Source organism: Protopterus annectens, chromosome 1.part2 (assembly GCF_019279795.1).
Source record: "Protopterus annectens isolate FY-2018-M chromosome 1.part2, PAN1.0, whole genome shotgun sequence".
NCBI classification, from domain to species: domain Eukaryota; kingdom Metazoa; phylum Chordata; order Ceratodontiformes; family Protopteridae; genus Protopterus; species Protopterus annectens.
The window spans coordinates 529643537-529658889 of NC_056727.1; the positions used below are offsets into that span (position 1 = coordinate 529643537).

The 15353-nt window shown below is 37.8% G+C and overlaps 1 protein-coding gene across 4 annotated transcripts in view; it reads left to right on the forward strand.

The window, feature by feature from the left end:
- The window catches only part of DHX57 (DExH-box helicase 57), a 2066546-nt gene that overhangs the window by 1682347 nt on the left and 368846 nt on the right, over positions 1 to 15353 (forward strand). The gene's annotated exons all lie outside the window — the stretch shown is intronic.

Here is a 15353-nt window from a genome sequence, read left to right on the forward strand (position 1 = left end):
TGCATCATTTAATACTGTCGTCTTATTTTTATATTCATTTTTTTATTTTTAAAAGAAAGAGCTGATAGTATCCCTTGTTTGACCTCTTTATTGAAAATTATATATGTTAATCTCTCGTAGTCTCTTTTTATATTGTTTTTCATGCATGCAGCAGTTTTTATAGTATTTTGTTGAACTGCGTCTGTTCTTACAAAGACTGTGGTCTGTATAACTGATGACATTATTCTAGATGGGATCTTAGCTGTCTATGCTCAGTGAGGAATAACAGCTTCTATTTTTTTTTCCTTGTGATGCCTCTTCTGATGCACCCCAGTAATTCATTACTCTAATGCAGTATCGCATTGAATGCTCACCAGCTTATCTAATATGGTTACCTGTAGATCTTACTTGGAGAAGGGTCATTGCTTCAGTAGATCATTACTTGGAGATCTCACCAGCAAAGCTGCAGCAGTCTTTGTCATCTTTTCCATAGCTGCCTGGTCCCTTTGCGGAAACTTTGTTAAGAAGTGTGAGATAATAGTTCTCCTGTAGAAGATGGACTGAACTATGAATATTATTAAAAAAAGAATAATGAAAAATGCCTAAATAAAAATTATGAATGAATGGCTACTGGAAGGTAAAAAATAAGATAATATACTCTTGTGTTTTTAAGCTTTTTCAAAAGGGAAATGAAAAAAGAAAACCTAACAATTGAAGACCTTTAACTGTCTGTATACAAAGACTGGCCATTAACATTCCAAAACGAGCATGCTGATTGGTCAGCCCAACCAGTGTGCCTGTTGTAAATTGAGCATTTACCAAAGGAAAAAAATCCAGTCGCCCAGACTTTCTTCCATTAATATATGCTATTAAAATTTTACTTTTCTTTCATTTTTTTTTATTTTACAAATAAACTTACAAACACCAGAGACTTAAAACAAACAAGAGAGATGGGACAGAGACAAATACAAGAGGTTATCAGGTACATTATACAAAACTAGAAAAACGTACCTGATTGTCCTCATATTTTCTCTCTCCGTCTCTCCTGTTCATTTGAAATCTCCGGATTCCATTGTTTTAATTAAAACAAAGCAAAAAAAAAAAAAAAAAAAGCAACGGTGATCTTCTTTTCTCTGTTGCTTCCTCTACACAGCAAACACTGATGTAGTGTGTAAGCGTGGAAACATAAGTCTCATATGCATAGGCAGTACATCAGGAAAGCCACCGCAGAAAATGTGGAAGAGCACCCCGGCATCGTTATACAAGGACATTATTTAAGAAAAGTAAGTAACATTTTTCTCAAGTAATGTCATTGTATAATAGCAGTAACCCATGGCTGAGTGTGGGTAATGCTGGATTTACCCACAGTTGCCTTTGTTTGGTCACTCTGTCTTTGTCCTTGTGACCAACCACACTAATCGTGGGTAAATCCAGCTTTACCCACACCCAGATGTGGGTTATTGATATAATAAACTATATATTTTTATGAAAATAATACAAGTGCAAGTGAATAGTGAATTAAATGCAGTATCATTTGATTGCATCTATAGTATCAAAGGTAAACAAGCTAAAAATGCGTTACTCTTATTTAAGGAGCTGATTGATTGTATGGTAAGAACAAAAGGATGGAAAGTAATATGCAACATTGAAAAACACAATAGTATTAGTCATGAAACGTTGACATAAATACTGAAAAGTTATAGTCTGAATGATATTTTAATCAAGCTTATTAGTTCTATATAGGATCATAGGAGGTTATTAGGCTAACGCTGCCAGGGCCCTTACAAGCCTAGTCAAGTTCAGCCCGTGTTCCCAAGGGTGTGTAGTTCAAGCAGACACTAAAATCAGCACCTATTACTCCTGTCCAAGAGGAACACAGGTGGAACCCCTGGGGTGAATTTCTGGTTACCCATCTGATCGTCAAAATTGCACTTAAATAGAGCCAACGAGGGGTTTCGTTTAACATGTGTAGGAAGCTTGTTCCAAAGGTGGGGCAACCTCTGCGAGACAAATCTCTGTCTCCAGCAAGTTTTGTTGATGTCACTTACCAGATTAAGGTCCTTTGAGCGAGTGACCTGTGTGCTATTTGAGTTGCGAATGTGCGGCATTTCCATCAAAGCTGGGTCAGAGATTGCTCTATATGTAAGACACAGGGTTGCCTCTGAGCAGTCTGTATGACACAGAGCAAAGTGACAATGATTTCAGTCTATCCGCATAAGACAGATCTTGAAGACCCTGAATTTTCTTTGTAAGGAACCTTTGTGGTCTCTCCAATTGCTGCAGGTGTTTGGAATGGAACATACCAAAGGCAGAATTGTACTCTGTTATTGGCCTGATGAGGGAAGAGTATGGGGGGGGGGGGGAGGTTATAACATCTTTTTTTCTGGAGGCAATGCTATTACTTATGAGATGAGCACTATAAAATTCCCTTTTTACCACTGTGGAGACATGGTGATTGAAGTTAAGATTGCTGTCAAACTGTGTGCCTAGAACTCTCACCACTGACTGTGTACTTAGGGTGCTGCTATTGTTGTAGTTTGTAGGAACATCACCCCTGCCAAAGGGGATGATGATGCATTTTTTGCATCACGTTTAAGACCATGGCTTTGGCACCAGTCATTAGTCTGAGTAAGACCTTTTTGCAGGATGTTGACATCTCTGTGGAACACCACTGGTTAGGGGGCTGCTGGAGGAGGTCGCGTCCCCTATTTTCACCATATGAGTTCTATCAGTGAGCCAGTTTGCAACTCACCTGACAGTATATGGGTTGATACCCAGCTGGGTGAGTTTATCAATGATGCCTGAGTGGGGAATTGTGTCAAAGGCCTTGGCTAAGTCTAGTTGGGCCATATGCACAAATTTGTCCTCGTCTAGGGCTTTAGTGACTGTCTCAAAGTCGTCCACCAAGTTTAACAGGCATGATCTCCCCTTGACAAAACCAGACTAGGTGGGTCAATATCTATGTTAATAAGATCCATGACAATTCATTCCATGGCCTTGCAGATAAGGCTGGTCAGGCTAATGGGTCTGTCGTTCCCGGGGTCCATGGATGCACCCCCTTTGTGCAAAGGGATGATGGTAGCTGTTTCCCATTCCACTGGGATGAAGCTAATGCTTAAGCTGTGATTGAAAAGTGTGCTCATTGGTGATGCTAATTCCTGTTCTAACCCATATAGAACACAGCCCAGGATGTTGTCTGGTCCCATAGTGGCTTTGTTTTTGGCCTTGGAGAGGGCATTTAAGACCTGCTCCTTAGATATACTAGGCAGGGGACAGGTGTTTGGGAAGCTTTGGGGTATATGTGGCTGGGACAGAGGAATGAAGTTTTCACTGAACCTGTCAGTCAGCAGGTTTGCTATATCCACAGGTTCTATATATGTAGTACCATTAACTTCGAGTTCAGCACAAATCTGGGCCTTACCTTTGAGGTTACAAATGTAACTAAATAACACCTTATGGTTATCCTTAGATAGGGAAGCTAATTTGGATTCATATTTAGCTTTGGAGGACTTCACTAGCAGTGTTATTTGCTTGTTTAAGTTGAGGAGAGAGTTTTTCCAGTTTTAAGACCGTTTCTTCCTGCTGTTAGCAATTTCTGTCTTCAACTGTGTAGCCTATTAATGGCAGTTGTCCACCAGGCAGGTTTGTTTTTCCTTAAAGATCTTGCTTTGGTTTTATCAGGTATGACAGAGTCAATATGGTTGTATAAGTGCTTGTATAAAGCATTGTTGTATAACTCAGCATAGGTGTCTGTTTCATCAGTGGGGGGATGGGCAATGAAGTTATTTATGTGTCATGTATGTGTATGATAATACACTTAGAGTTCTAATAAATGGAAGGTTTAGAAGGGAAATCAAAACAAAGCAGCATTTTAAGTATTATTTATACCAGTGAGCAATTCAGTTATGCAAAAATGCTAAATAATATAAGAATATCCAAAATAATATTACAAGAAGAAAGAGGACAAGTTAGACCTGGAGTCAAGTTTTCTATGTTCATGGCATATGCTGATGAAATAGTCTGGTAACTAGAAACAGTGCACGAGTCAGAGAGGTAATAGAGCAGGAAAATAATTAAATTAAATTGGATTGAAACTTAATAAAAGTAAGAACAATTTTATTTTAAATAGTGGTCATATAGGAAAAGCACCCTTTTCAGATGAAGAAACTCAATTAATGGAAATTATATTTGGCAAACGATGTAAGATGGACAATTTTGAATAATACACTTATTGAAATAAAAAGCAGTAATATATGTGTGGAGTACTTTTTCAATGTCATATTTGTAAAAGATACAGTTAATTCATAGTTCTGTATTAGGTAATTATGGTATATAGGAGGACTGTATACATTTGTAGGTAAAATAAAGAACTCTTACAGAGAAGTGGTATTTTCTGTGATATATATATATATATATATATATATATGTATATATATATATATATATATATATATATATATATATATATCCATATATATATATATATATATATATATATCTTTACAACATGTTCCGTTTAGGTTGCAGAAAAGACTAAGATCTCTTTAGCAGATGTTAAGTGAGGCAAAAATCACCCCTCAGTAGCCTGCAAGATACAGAGAGGAGGGACAGGGCTTTGAGGCTGTCAATATAACTTTTATGATTTAGTCTGTTGATTTTCTTGATAGAGCACTGTGGGCACTCACGTTGTATCAAGTGTTTGGACAGGTGCATACTAAGTAGAGTATTATGCTCAATGATCAGCCCAAAAAGTGCAGAATAAAGAGGAATGATCACATCCGTAGACCTGGATACCATACCCTTACTAATAAGCTGCACAGTTGAAAAAGGACTTAATTACAGTACTGGTTACATGGTGATCGAAGGACAGTTCTTTTCCTACGTTGGTTCCTAGGTCTCTAACTAACAATGTAAGCAATTAAGGGATGCTAGGGAATATGCTGAAAAATGTGCTTACCCCCTCCTGTGTTTACCAAGAGCCTTAAGCTTTCTTTTGAGCATGACTTGGGCTCTGGTTTAGCATTTAACAAAATTTCAGAGGTGCCGCATCATGCTGATTTTTGGACCCCCCCCGAGGTGGTCTGAGAAGTTAGCCCATCAGAGGGAGGACCCTCAAAGGCAGTGAACACTTCCAGCACTTCTGGGGGTTTGAGGGGGAAGAAAGCAAAGGACAGGGGGAAGGAGGATCAAGCAGAACAACCACATGAGGGATTAAATGACTTATTGCAGTCAACTGACAATTGCCATGGACAGTTTGGGGGTTCAGCATTTTTAATTTGAGCAATATATGTTTGCTATCTATGCATTATTTCTGGATAAGAAAAGGATTCACATTTATACCTTCATTTAAAACTGATGCTGTAAGGTTATTACTTAATTCAAAGTTATATACTAGATTGTTAAATCTGAAAATGTTTTTTTGGTTCTGAGAATTGTGAGCCCATTGTATTGAAAAGGAAGAGTATTTATATTTCCCCCTCTAATCCTTGTGTGTCTGCTTTTGAATGTGTTTGTGAATATGAGGTTAGGAGTCTTAAGAACAGTAAGGGTAAAAAAAAAGACAATTTAACCTAGGAGGAAAAGCGTTGTTTTGCATGAACTGTTTAGCAATAAGGATATTAGAGTTATGAAGCCTGAAAAAGGTGGAGGGGTAGTAATTACGAATTGTATTGACTATTCTTGTAAAATATTCAACATCTTAAATGACAATACTCCTCATGAAAGAGTTTTAAGGAATGAGATCAATGTGGCATATGCTAAAATTCGTTTTTTTATTTGATGCCTTTTGTCAGGGATAAATAAGAGGAACAAATGCTTTATTTAGACATTCTATTGAATGTACCAACTTTAAGAGATTTATTTATTTATTATTATTGATAAGATCTTGGCTAATAAGAGAGGGGTGACAATGAAAGTTTATTCGAGCATAATGAAACAATGTGGCAGTTGACACTAGATGCCATTAACAAACCAGGCTTAAATAAATTTTGTTTGAATGTTGGAACTTTAAAAATTAGAGCAGGAAGATTTTAATTAATAAATATATTTATTAACTGTTTATTTTAGAAGTTTATATATATATATATATGTGTGTGTGTGTGTGTGTATGTATGTGTATATATATATATATATATATATATATATATATATATATACACATATTAACCGTATAACTTTGTTATAATAACCTTGTAACCTTTCTTTCCCTGTTTTAAAAAGGAGCTTACATCCCACTTACTAAACTTGAAATTATGCCATTGCATTAACCACATGTAGTCTTAGTTTCTCTCATTGTATAGCCTGTTGCATCTCCTAACTTTCTTTCTTTCTTTGTTAGTAACTTCTGCTTAAACTAATCTCCTAAACCCTCAGCTCTGCTATTATAGCCCCCTCCCATTCTCCACACACTTCCCCCCCACTTCCTATCAATGTCTATACATTGTCCTTCTTTTGAACAACAATTATCTTTTTGTTTTTACTCTCATATGTAGTACTCTCAGTGCAACCCTTAATGTTCATAATTTTTTTCTTTTGTTTTTCTCTTTATAATTAATTTCATATTTGTGGTGTTGTTTTTAATAGTTTTTGTCCTGTATGTTTATCTTTGTTTATGTTTGCTGGGCTCTTTCCCCTCTGGTCTCCACTGAAAATGGGTTTGTTTGCAAACTCAGTTTGACAAACCCGGTTAACAAATGTGAAATAAATAAATATATAAATAAATAAATATATATATATATATATATATATATATATATATATATATATATATATATCATTCATATTTATTATTTATTCTTACGTGACTATTTTTATATGAATCAGTTTCATGATGTGTATATCTTCTTCTTTTGGCTTTTCCCGGTTAGGGGTCGCCACAGTGGATCACCTGTCTGCTCATGATTGGCAGTGATGTTTTACGGTGTCAAGTTGCCAACCCGGTGCCCAGCCTTCCACAGAAGGCACGCACACACTCACACCTAGGGCTAATTTAGAGTGTCCAATCCACCTACAGCATGTCTTTTTCATAATGTGTATATATTGTTGTATATTTTGTTTTTTGGACAGGTTTTATGCTTGAATTTAATGTTTCTTGATTAAAATGGGTGAGAATATAGCAATCAATTTATGTGGGTTTAATAAATGGTCTAACGGTATATAAGGTGTGTTCACAGTTTGTTTCAAATCCATGCTCTTGGTGCTGTAGATAGTTTCTTTATGTGTATCAATGTTCCCTCATCCATAGCTTTAGTAACCTTTTCTAAGAGTTGATCAGATTAACTAGGCAGGATCTGCCCTTTACAAACTGAACTGGCTTAGGGACAAGAGTTTATAGTTTGTCTATGTCCTTATTTATTAATTCTATAATGATCCTTTCCATAGCCTTACAGATGAAGCTGGTTGAGTTTAAGGGTCTGCAATTACCTGGGTCTGTTGATGCTCCACATCTGCTCAGGGGAATGACTGTTGATATCCTCCATGTAAGGGGTTTGAGAGTTCTTGTTTCAGGCTGGGCAGTAGGCATCCTTGTATGTTATCCATCCCCACAGAAGCAGTGCTCTTGGTCTTGGGTAGTGCTTTGAGGACTTCTTTTGGGGAGATGTGTATGTGTGTGGGAAGATGGCTGCTGGTACATGATTTGGGAATGGGGGGGGGGGGTTGGAGCCTCTGAAGTTTCTAACACAGTTAAATAAGCCTTTGTGGTTGTCATTAACCTGGATGTCTTTTTTTACCTTGTATGTAGCTTTGTTGATTTAATCAGGGACTAAAATTCCTTGTTAAGTTTAGCAAGACCATTTTGCTAACTGGAGTTGCATTTATTTTTAAATGAGTTTATTTTTTCATTTTATTGTATAGCCGGTTTATATGTGGGGTCCATCATCATCATCTTCTTTCAGCAGTTTCCTTTAGGGGTCGCCACAGCGGATCATCTGTTTCCATTTCTTCCTGTCCTCTGCATCTTGCTCTGTCACACCAACCACCTGCATGTCCTCTCTCACCACATCCATAAACCTTATCTTAGGCCTTCCTCTTTTCCTGTTACCTGGTAGCTTCATCCTTAGCATCTTTTTCCAAATATACTCAGCATCCCACCTCAGCACATGTCCAAACCAATGTAGTCTTGCCTCTCTGGCTTTGTCTCCAGACCTTCCAACCTGGGCTGACCCTCTAATATACTTATTCCTAATCCTGTCCACACTAGTCACACCCAGTGCAAATCTTAACATCTTTAACTCTGCCACATCCGGCTCTAACTCCTGCCTTTTTGTCATTGCCACTATCTCCAACCCATATAACATAGCTGGTCTCACTACCCTCTTGTAGACCTTCCCTTTCACTCTTACTGGTACTAGTCTGTCACAAATCACTCCTGACACTCTTCTCCACCCTCTCCATCCTGCCTGTACTCTCTTCTTCACCTCTCTTCCAAACTCACCATTACTCTGAACTATTGATCCCAAGTATTTAAACTCATCCACCTTTGCCACCTCTACTCCTTGCATCCTCATGATTCCTCTATCCTCCCTTTCATTCACACACGTATACTCTGTCTTTGTCCTGCTGACCTTCATTCCTCTTCTCTCTAGAGCATATCTCCATCTCTCCAGGGTCTCCTCCACCTGTTCCCTACTCTCACTACAGATCACAATATCATCTGCAAACATCACAGTCCACGGGGACTCCTGTCTGAACTTGTCTGTCAACCTGTCCATCACCATTCCAAATAAGAAAGGGCTCAGAGCTGATCCTTGATATAATTCCACCTCCACCTTAAACGCATCCATCACTCCCACCACAGACCTCACCGCTGTCACACTACCCTCGTACATATCCTGTACCACTCTTACATACTTCTCAGACACTCCCGACTTCCTCATACAATACCACAACTCCTCTCTAGGCACCCTGTCATATGCTTTCTCTAAGTCTACAAAAACACAATGCAACTCCTTCTGACCTTCTCTGTACTTCTCCATCAACACTTTCAGAGCAAACTTCGCATCTGTAATACTCTTTCCCGGCATGAAACCATACTGCTGATCACTAATCATCACGTCCCTTCTTAACCTAGCTTATACTACTCTTTCCCATAACTTCATGCTGTGATCAATTTAATCCCTCTGTAGTTACTACAGCTCTGCACATCACCCTTATTCTTAAAAATCGACATTTGGCATTATATTAACTTTGCACAGGGGACAGGTGCATCCATGCAGCTATTGACATGTGCACATAATTTAGTAATAAAGGATTCTGAATACCCAAAGGGGTCATCAGGTAGGGAAAAAACATGCTGATTGATTTGCTATTTTAAACTATTTATATATATATATATATATATATATATATATATATATATATATATATATATATATTTATATATATATATATATGTGTGTGTGTGTATGTGTATGTATATATATATATATATATATATATATATATATATATATATATATATATATATATATATATATAGTACATTATTGCATTTTTCCATCCCTTGTGGCAAAGGTCATGGCTGAAAAAAATCCATGATATCCATCTCACTTTCCAGAACTCAAATTAATAAATGAAAATAAAAACTGAAAAAAAAAATGCTGTGCCGCTGTGTAAGTATCTGGGAGCCAGGAGGCACCACCCTGCATATCCCTTTTGTCTTTAAGAGGAAAGTTGCTGTCTGGTACCAGTACGGAATCTTGAGTGATAAAAGCCCACGGACCTAACAAAATTAAAACAAATGCCGGAAAGAAACCTCATATTGCAAATATTTTTTGCAGGAATGTAAACTCCCAATCCTTCTTGACCTCTGATATACTGTGGCAAGCCTCCCACTTCCCATGAACTTATTAATACCAAATCAGTGGTCACACAAACATGAAAAAAGGATAAAACCCCTTACCTTGATTCTTCAATGATGTCTTTGGTGCAAAATAAGTCCTAGAAATCACAACACTTTGACACTCTGCCAACTAACAAGAAATTTAAGGCTTTATATATTTGTATGAAGTTATGCTGTTCTGCTGCAGTGAGGCATAAGGCTTTTAACTATTCATCTCACATGTCTAGGTTCTTGTCTCATCTTGTAGTAAGGCACTGAAGAAGACCAAGGACTTTGTAGAGTCACGGCTCAAGGAGAATCTTGTTGAAACTTCACCACCAGCCTCCAAGGTGAGTTACCACATAGTCAGCTGTAAATTTGCCTGTGTGAACACCTTAGCTAGGCTCACAACCTTTAGGTGTTACCTTCACAAGATTGATTAAGAAGACTGTTCTCTCAGTGAGGAACTTAAAAATGGTATCAATAGCCTTGATGCCAACTTGAAGATGTAAATATCCATTGGCCAGGCCGATAAAGACCTAGTCTATGACATCCTTGTAAGTAAACAGTCCCTGTCCATAGTGAGAGGCCTTTCTTATTGCCTGTTTCTAGTGCTGATGCTTCTAAACTTTATTGACTCCAAAAGAGGAAGAAGCTTTTTCACCATTTGATGAAGACACTGAAGTGATACACAGTCCTGTCTTCCTCGGTGCCGAACAAGTTTTCCAAGAAGATATCTTCACCTGTCACACTGTTTCAGTATTGACTCAGATTTTAAGATTGTTATGGCAAGGACAGTTCTCTTTGTTTGCTCTGGCTTGCAGAAATATCACAGGAGAACAGTGGCATCTGGATGGCGCCATGCTTGACCATCTCTGAAGAAATCCTGGAACAGACCCACACTGTATTATTGCAGAAGCAATCCTATTCTCAGAAAAAGGTCAGTGGTTTTACCTAACTTCCTCTTTGCCCTGAAGAAGATGTATCCTTCTTATGCTGGACTTCAATAAGTTCAGCCAGCATATATGTTCAGTTTGCCCATTCTGCCATAGGGCTTCTAAATGGTGTCACTGGACATGATGGTTATCTTTTGTACATATTAGTGTGTAGAGTCCATTTAAGAGATTCCTCCAGTTTGTTATAGGTAGACACTTGTTTCAGTGTTGTTAAGGCTTTTTAAACACCCATTCTTTACCGAAGTGTTTGCCATATTGGCTAAAGCCTTGAAAGGCAAGAATTTCCATGTGCTTCCTTGCCTGGGCTACTATGTATTTGTAGTCCCATCCAGGAATTCCTTGGAAGTGCCCCTGTAGTGAGAACTCCCCTGACTGCAGTGCTTGAGGTTGACTGTAAATTGGAGAAGTCCTTTATGACTCTTTCTCACAGTACATCATTTATTGGTGCAAAGCTAGACATTTTTCAGTGGTGGTTGTTCTGCTCCTGGATGGGGGCCAGGGAGCCATAACCCTGGGTGCTTACGTAAGAATGCATTGTAGGGCTTTAACTCGAGAGTCTGCAGCATCATCTGGGTCTAATGTTTAGCATTACTTCTTGGTGCAGTTTGCACACATGCATGTGTTTAAGAAAGATCCATTACTCTAAGGGCTTGAAATTGCCACAGACATTCTAAGTGGATTGCCAGCTGTGTTACTTTTTTCCATCAGACAGTGAACTACCAATTGGAAAGTACTGCAGATGAAGCCCATTCCACTAGAGGAATGCCTGCATGCTTCAAAATTGTCATCACTTCAAACATTTGTGCCACAGCCACTTGATTTTCATCACAAACCTTTGCCATTCATTATTTCCTTAACTACCAGGAGAAAGAGCTTAGCTAGTAATTCTGGTGTCCTGTGCCATTCCTCAATTTGATGAAAAAAAAAGAAAAATAAAGGGGAAAAAAGGTCCTCTCTCACTTGAGGACCAAAAGAAATCTTTTTCTTTTTTCTCAAACTGTAGCAAACTGCTTACAACATTAGAAGGAAGCAGCTTTCTTCAGTTTAAACCATACATAAAGCTCTAAAGCACTTCAGTCCCAATTGCAAATGCAGTGTCAGCATTCAGTTTTGACTGATGGTAATGCACTAAAGACTTATCAGCATTAGCCAGTCATGTCCCATACACTTTGTGCCCCAAGTGGATATTGTCTTCACCCTTGCTACGTCTCTGCAGAAGCCAGGCCCCCTTTAGCATGACGGTACTTCAGGACAGCCTTTTGATTTCTGTCCTTGTGCAATTCTCTGGCTTCTTCCACAGTGGTAGTTTACTTTCTGGGATTCAGTTCAACTAAGGACCCATCAAAGACCAATATGGCCTTGCTATATAATTCGAGCACCAAGATGACCATTCATAATGACTTAAATCTCTGTCTCTCTTCTCCATCCAACCTCAAATGTTGGAATTCTCCATAAGCTGGGCAGCTAACATATTTGCATGCTACTTGCTAGCAGTATAGGTATTACATTTTCATTATTATTCTTTATTTAGGTAAAGGCTTTTTGGGCAAGCATGCTTAAGTATTCAGAGCATGACAACATGACTTGCAATAAATCATGCAGAAACAATGCCACTGAGGATCCAAAATGGTAAAATCAATGATTTTAATAACAAGATTGAGCGCTTTATCTCTCTAAGGCGCTTCATCTGATGAAGTCGTCTTAGGGAGATAAAGCACTCAGTCCTGTTATTAAAGTCCTTGATTTTACCATTTTGGATTCTTAGTGTCATTTTTTTCTGTGCACCATTTCTATGGTCTAATTCTGATTCATGGGAAGGATGAACCCAGTCATTGATCCATCGTGGGGGGGGGGGTCCTCTTGTAAATCATTTTGCAAGATAAGAACATATCTATTGTTTAACAGTCAAAAGTCATTCATTGCAAAATCATTGCCTCATGTCTCATATGATTTTAGGTCTTTGCTACCACTCTCTGGCTTGGGACTCCTTCCAACTGAGCTTTGATGTGCCATTCTTGTCATCTTGTTTGGCTCAGTCAGAAAAGGCTCTTTCCTGGTGGAATAGAGGACACATTACAGTCTGCACACAGCCTGGAAAACATGGTGTTCCTATATGAGTGGTCTGCACATAAACAGGATAGATTTCAGAATATTTCAATATGTAGCCCAGCTCCATATCACAGAGAGAGAAAACCCTGATTGTGACACTGATGATCTGTGTTCAGCTAGTGTCTCAGGCACTGAAGGGGCTGCACAGAGGATAATGTGCGTCGGTAGCCAATGCTAGCTTGCCATTATGAGAGATGAGAGGTGGCTTTGGTTTGCTCCTTTAGCGACAACTGCATTAATGGAGGGGAATTGCATACAGTTTGAGTCTAGCAGGACCATGCTGCATAAAGCCAGGAGCTGGAACATGCGGTAGCATGCATGTGTCCTTCAGTTGCAGCACTTGTGTAGCCCATTAAAAGGTGGGGTTATGGAATTCTCCAGTATTCATAGAGTTTCATTGTGCACCACATGGCATCACATGGAGTGAAGTATGGAAACAGAAATACTGGGCTGCTATATTTATAAACTAAATGCTGCTTCACGAGATAAGACCTGCTCTTCCTGCAAGGATATATTTCAATTAAGTATTGCATGTAAACTGTCTTAATTCAACATTGCCTTTATGAAATGTTGTAACATTGAAACCACAGCATAAATAAATGCCTTCACATCAGAAAGTGTAACTTAATTTGTTTGATCCAAAATAATTTTGCTGCTGTATGCAAAATCCTACCTGATACTGAAATAATATATTTCTGAGTGTGTGAGCATAGATAAGTCAAGGACAGATGACAGAAAATTAATTATCAGAAAATATAAAGACATTGTACTTTAGTGAATAAGCTGTAAATTGATAATTTGTAGTACAGATGTTAAAAAAAATTAAATATTAAATAATGCAATCTATAAATATGTGAGACACCCTTTAAATCCAGGTATACAAATACTCAAGAAAAGAAAATATTAGTTATTTATTTTTAAACACCTTTATTGAATTATCACTTGTGATATAGCTACATTTACATTTATATAAAAGTAGTCAAACTGTATTAACAAGTTAAAATTAACAAACATTATGCGTCACATATGTTGCTATATATCATATAACCTAAGCAACGTTACATAAATTATTCAATTCCTGCCCCTTCTTTTAAACAAGAAATATCTTTATTAAACCATCAAGTATGACATAAGTAATCATACATTTATATAAATGAAAACAAACTGCACCAACACAATCCTAGTTGCAAGCATTTTACATCACAAACCGTACTGACACACAACCAGTTGCAAACATTATACATTACTTATCTACCCAGTCGTTTTCAGTCAAACATTACATAGCTCATTTAATTAGTTAGGGACACTTCAGTTAGGTTAGAAATATTTTATTCTGTTAAAATTGTATATGCAAATATATTCATATATTCATTCTCCAGTAACATGCTTAATTCATTTAATGGTTGCAGTGGAACTACGCTCAGCAAGTAAGACTTTTGCAAATAGTATATTAAGTACTAAAGTACAGTTTCTGTTTGTTTACTTGTGAATGGAAATTGAACACCAGTATCCAGAGTATTTTTCTTGAATTCTAACCACGTAAATTCTGGAGTTACTTGCACTTTAGCTGGATATTTTGAAGGCATACTGTTAGTTCTCAGTATTATTTTCCCTTTAATCTTAGATGGTGCTCTGGAATTGCCTTGGTATACAAGCCGTGATTTTGGGCTTTTTCTTCTCACGGAAATTTTGAGAGTGAGACTTGAAAGGCTGTCTGAGGTCCTAAAATATCATAACAGAAAGTCCACCTTGCTACCAATACACATACTCTCTCTTTTTTCTTTATATTTTATGCTTATGTGGACATTCTGTAAATGTCACTTTACTTCTCTGTCAATATCAGACTATGCCACTGTTAAGAAGTTAAACCTACGCTGGCTCTTTTAACATTCTTGTAATAATCACTGGTGCTACAAAATCAGCATTACAGCATAACGACAAGAATGGGTTTACCAGTGTCTTTGTTTCAGACACAACAGAGAAATATAAAGTGCAGTAGTCATTTTTTGAAGGAAGTGTATGTAAGAAAGCTTTGGAGTTGGACATAACCTCTTTAACACATGCAATGCTAAATTGTATAATTTTTGATGCAAGCAGTGTCCCTGGAATTCAGAAAGAGTTACCCTGAGCAGTAAACCCTAGACAAGCAGCCAGCTCTCAGAGTAACCCATATCACTGTGATTTTCAGCAAGAGGAAAAATCACTACAGAGGTGGTTCCACTGGCCGTATTGCAGGATAATGAGAAAATCCAGGGGAGCAACTAATGCTAATTAGTCATGTGCTCTTCCCCAGACATGTCTGTGGCTCACCCATTACACTGCTGAACAATTTAGGGAATTGCTTACCTGCATAAATTAACACAGCTGTCCATGTTAATTAACACGGGCAAAAGACAGAGGCCACCCACTGAAGTCACTTGGAGAGACGACACTGCAGATAAGTGGAGTGAAATTCAGCAATGCTGTAGTGGTGGTAGGGTGATGTGAGT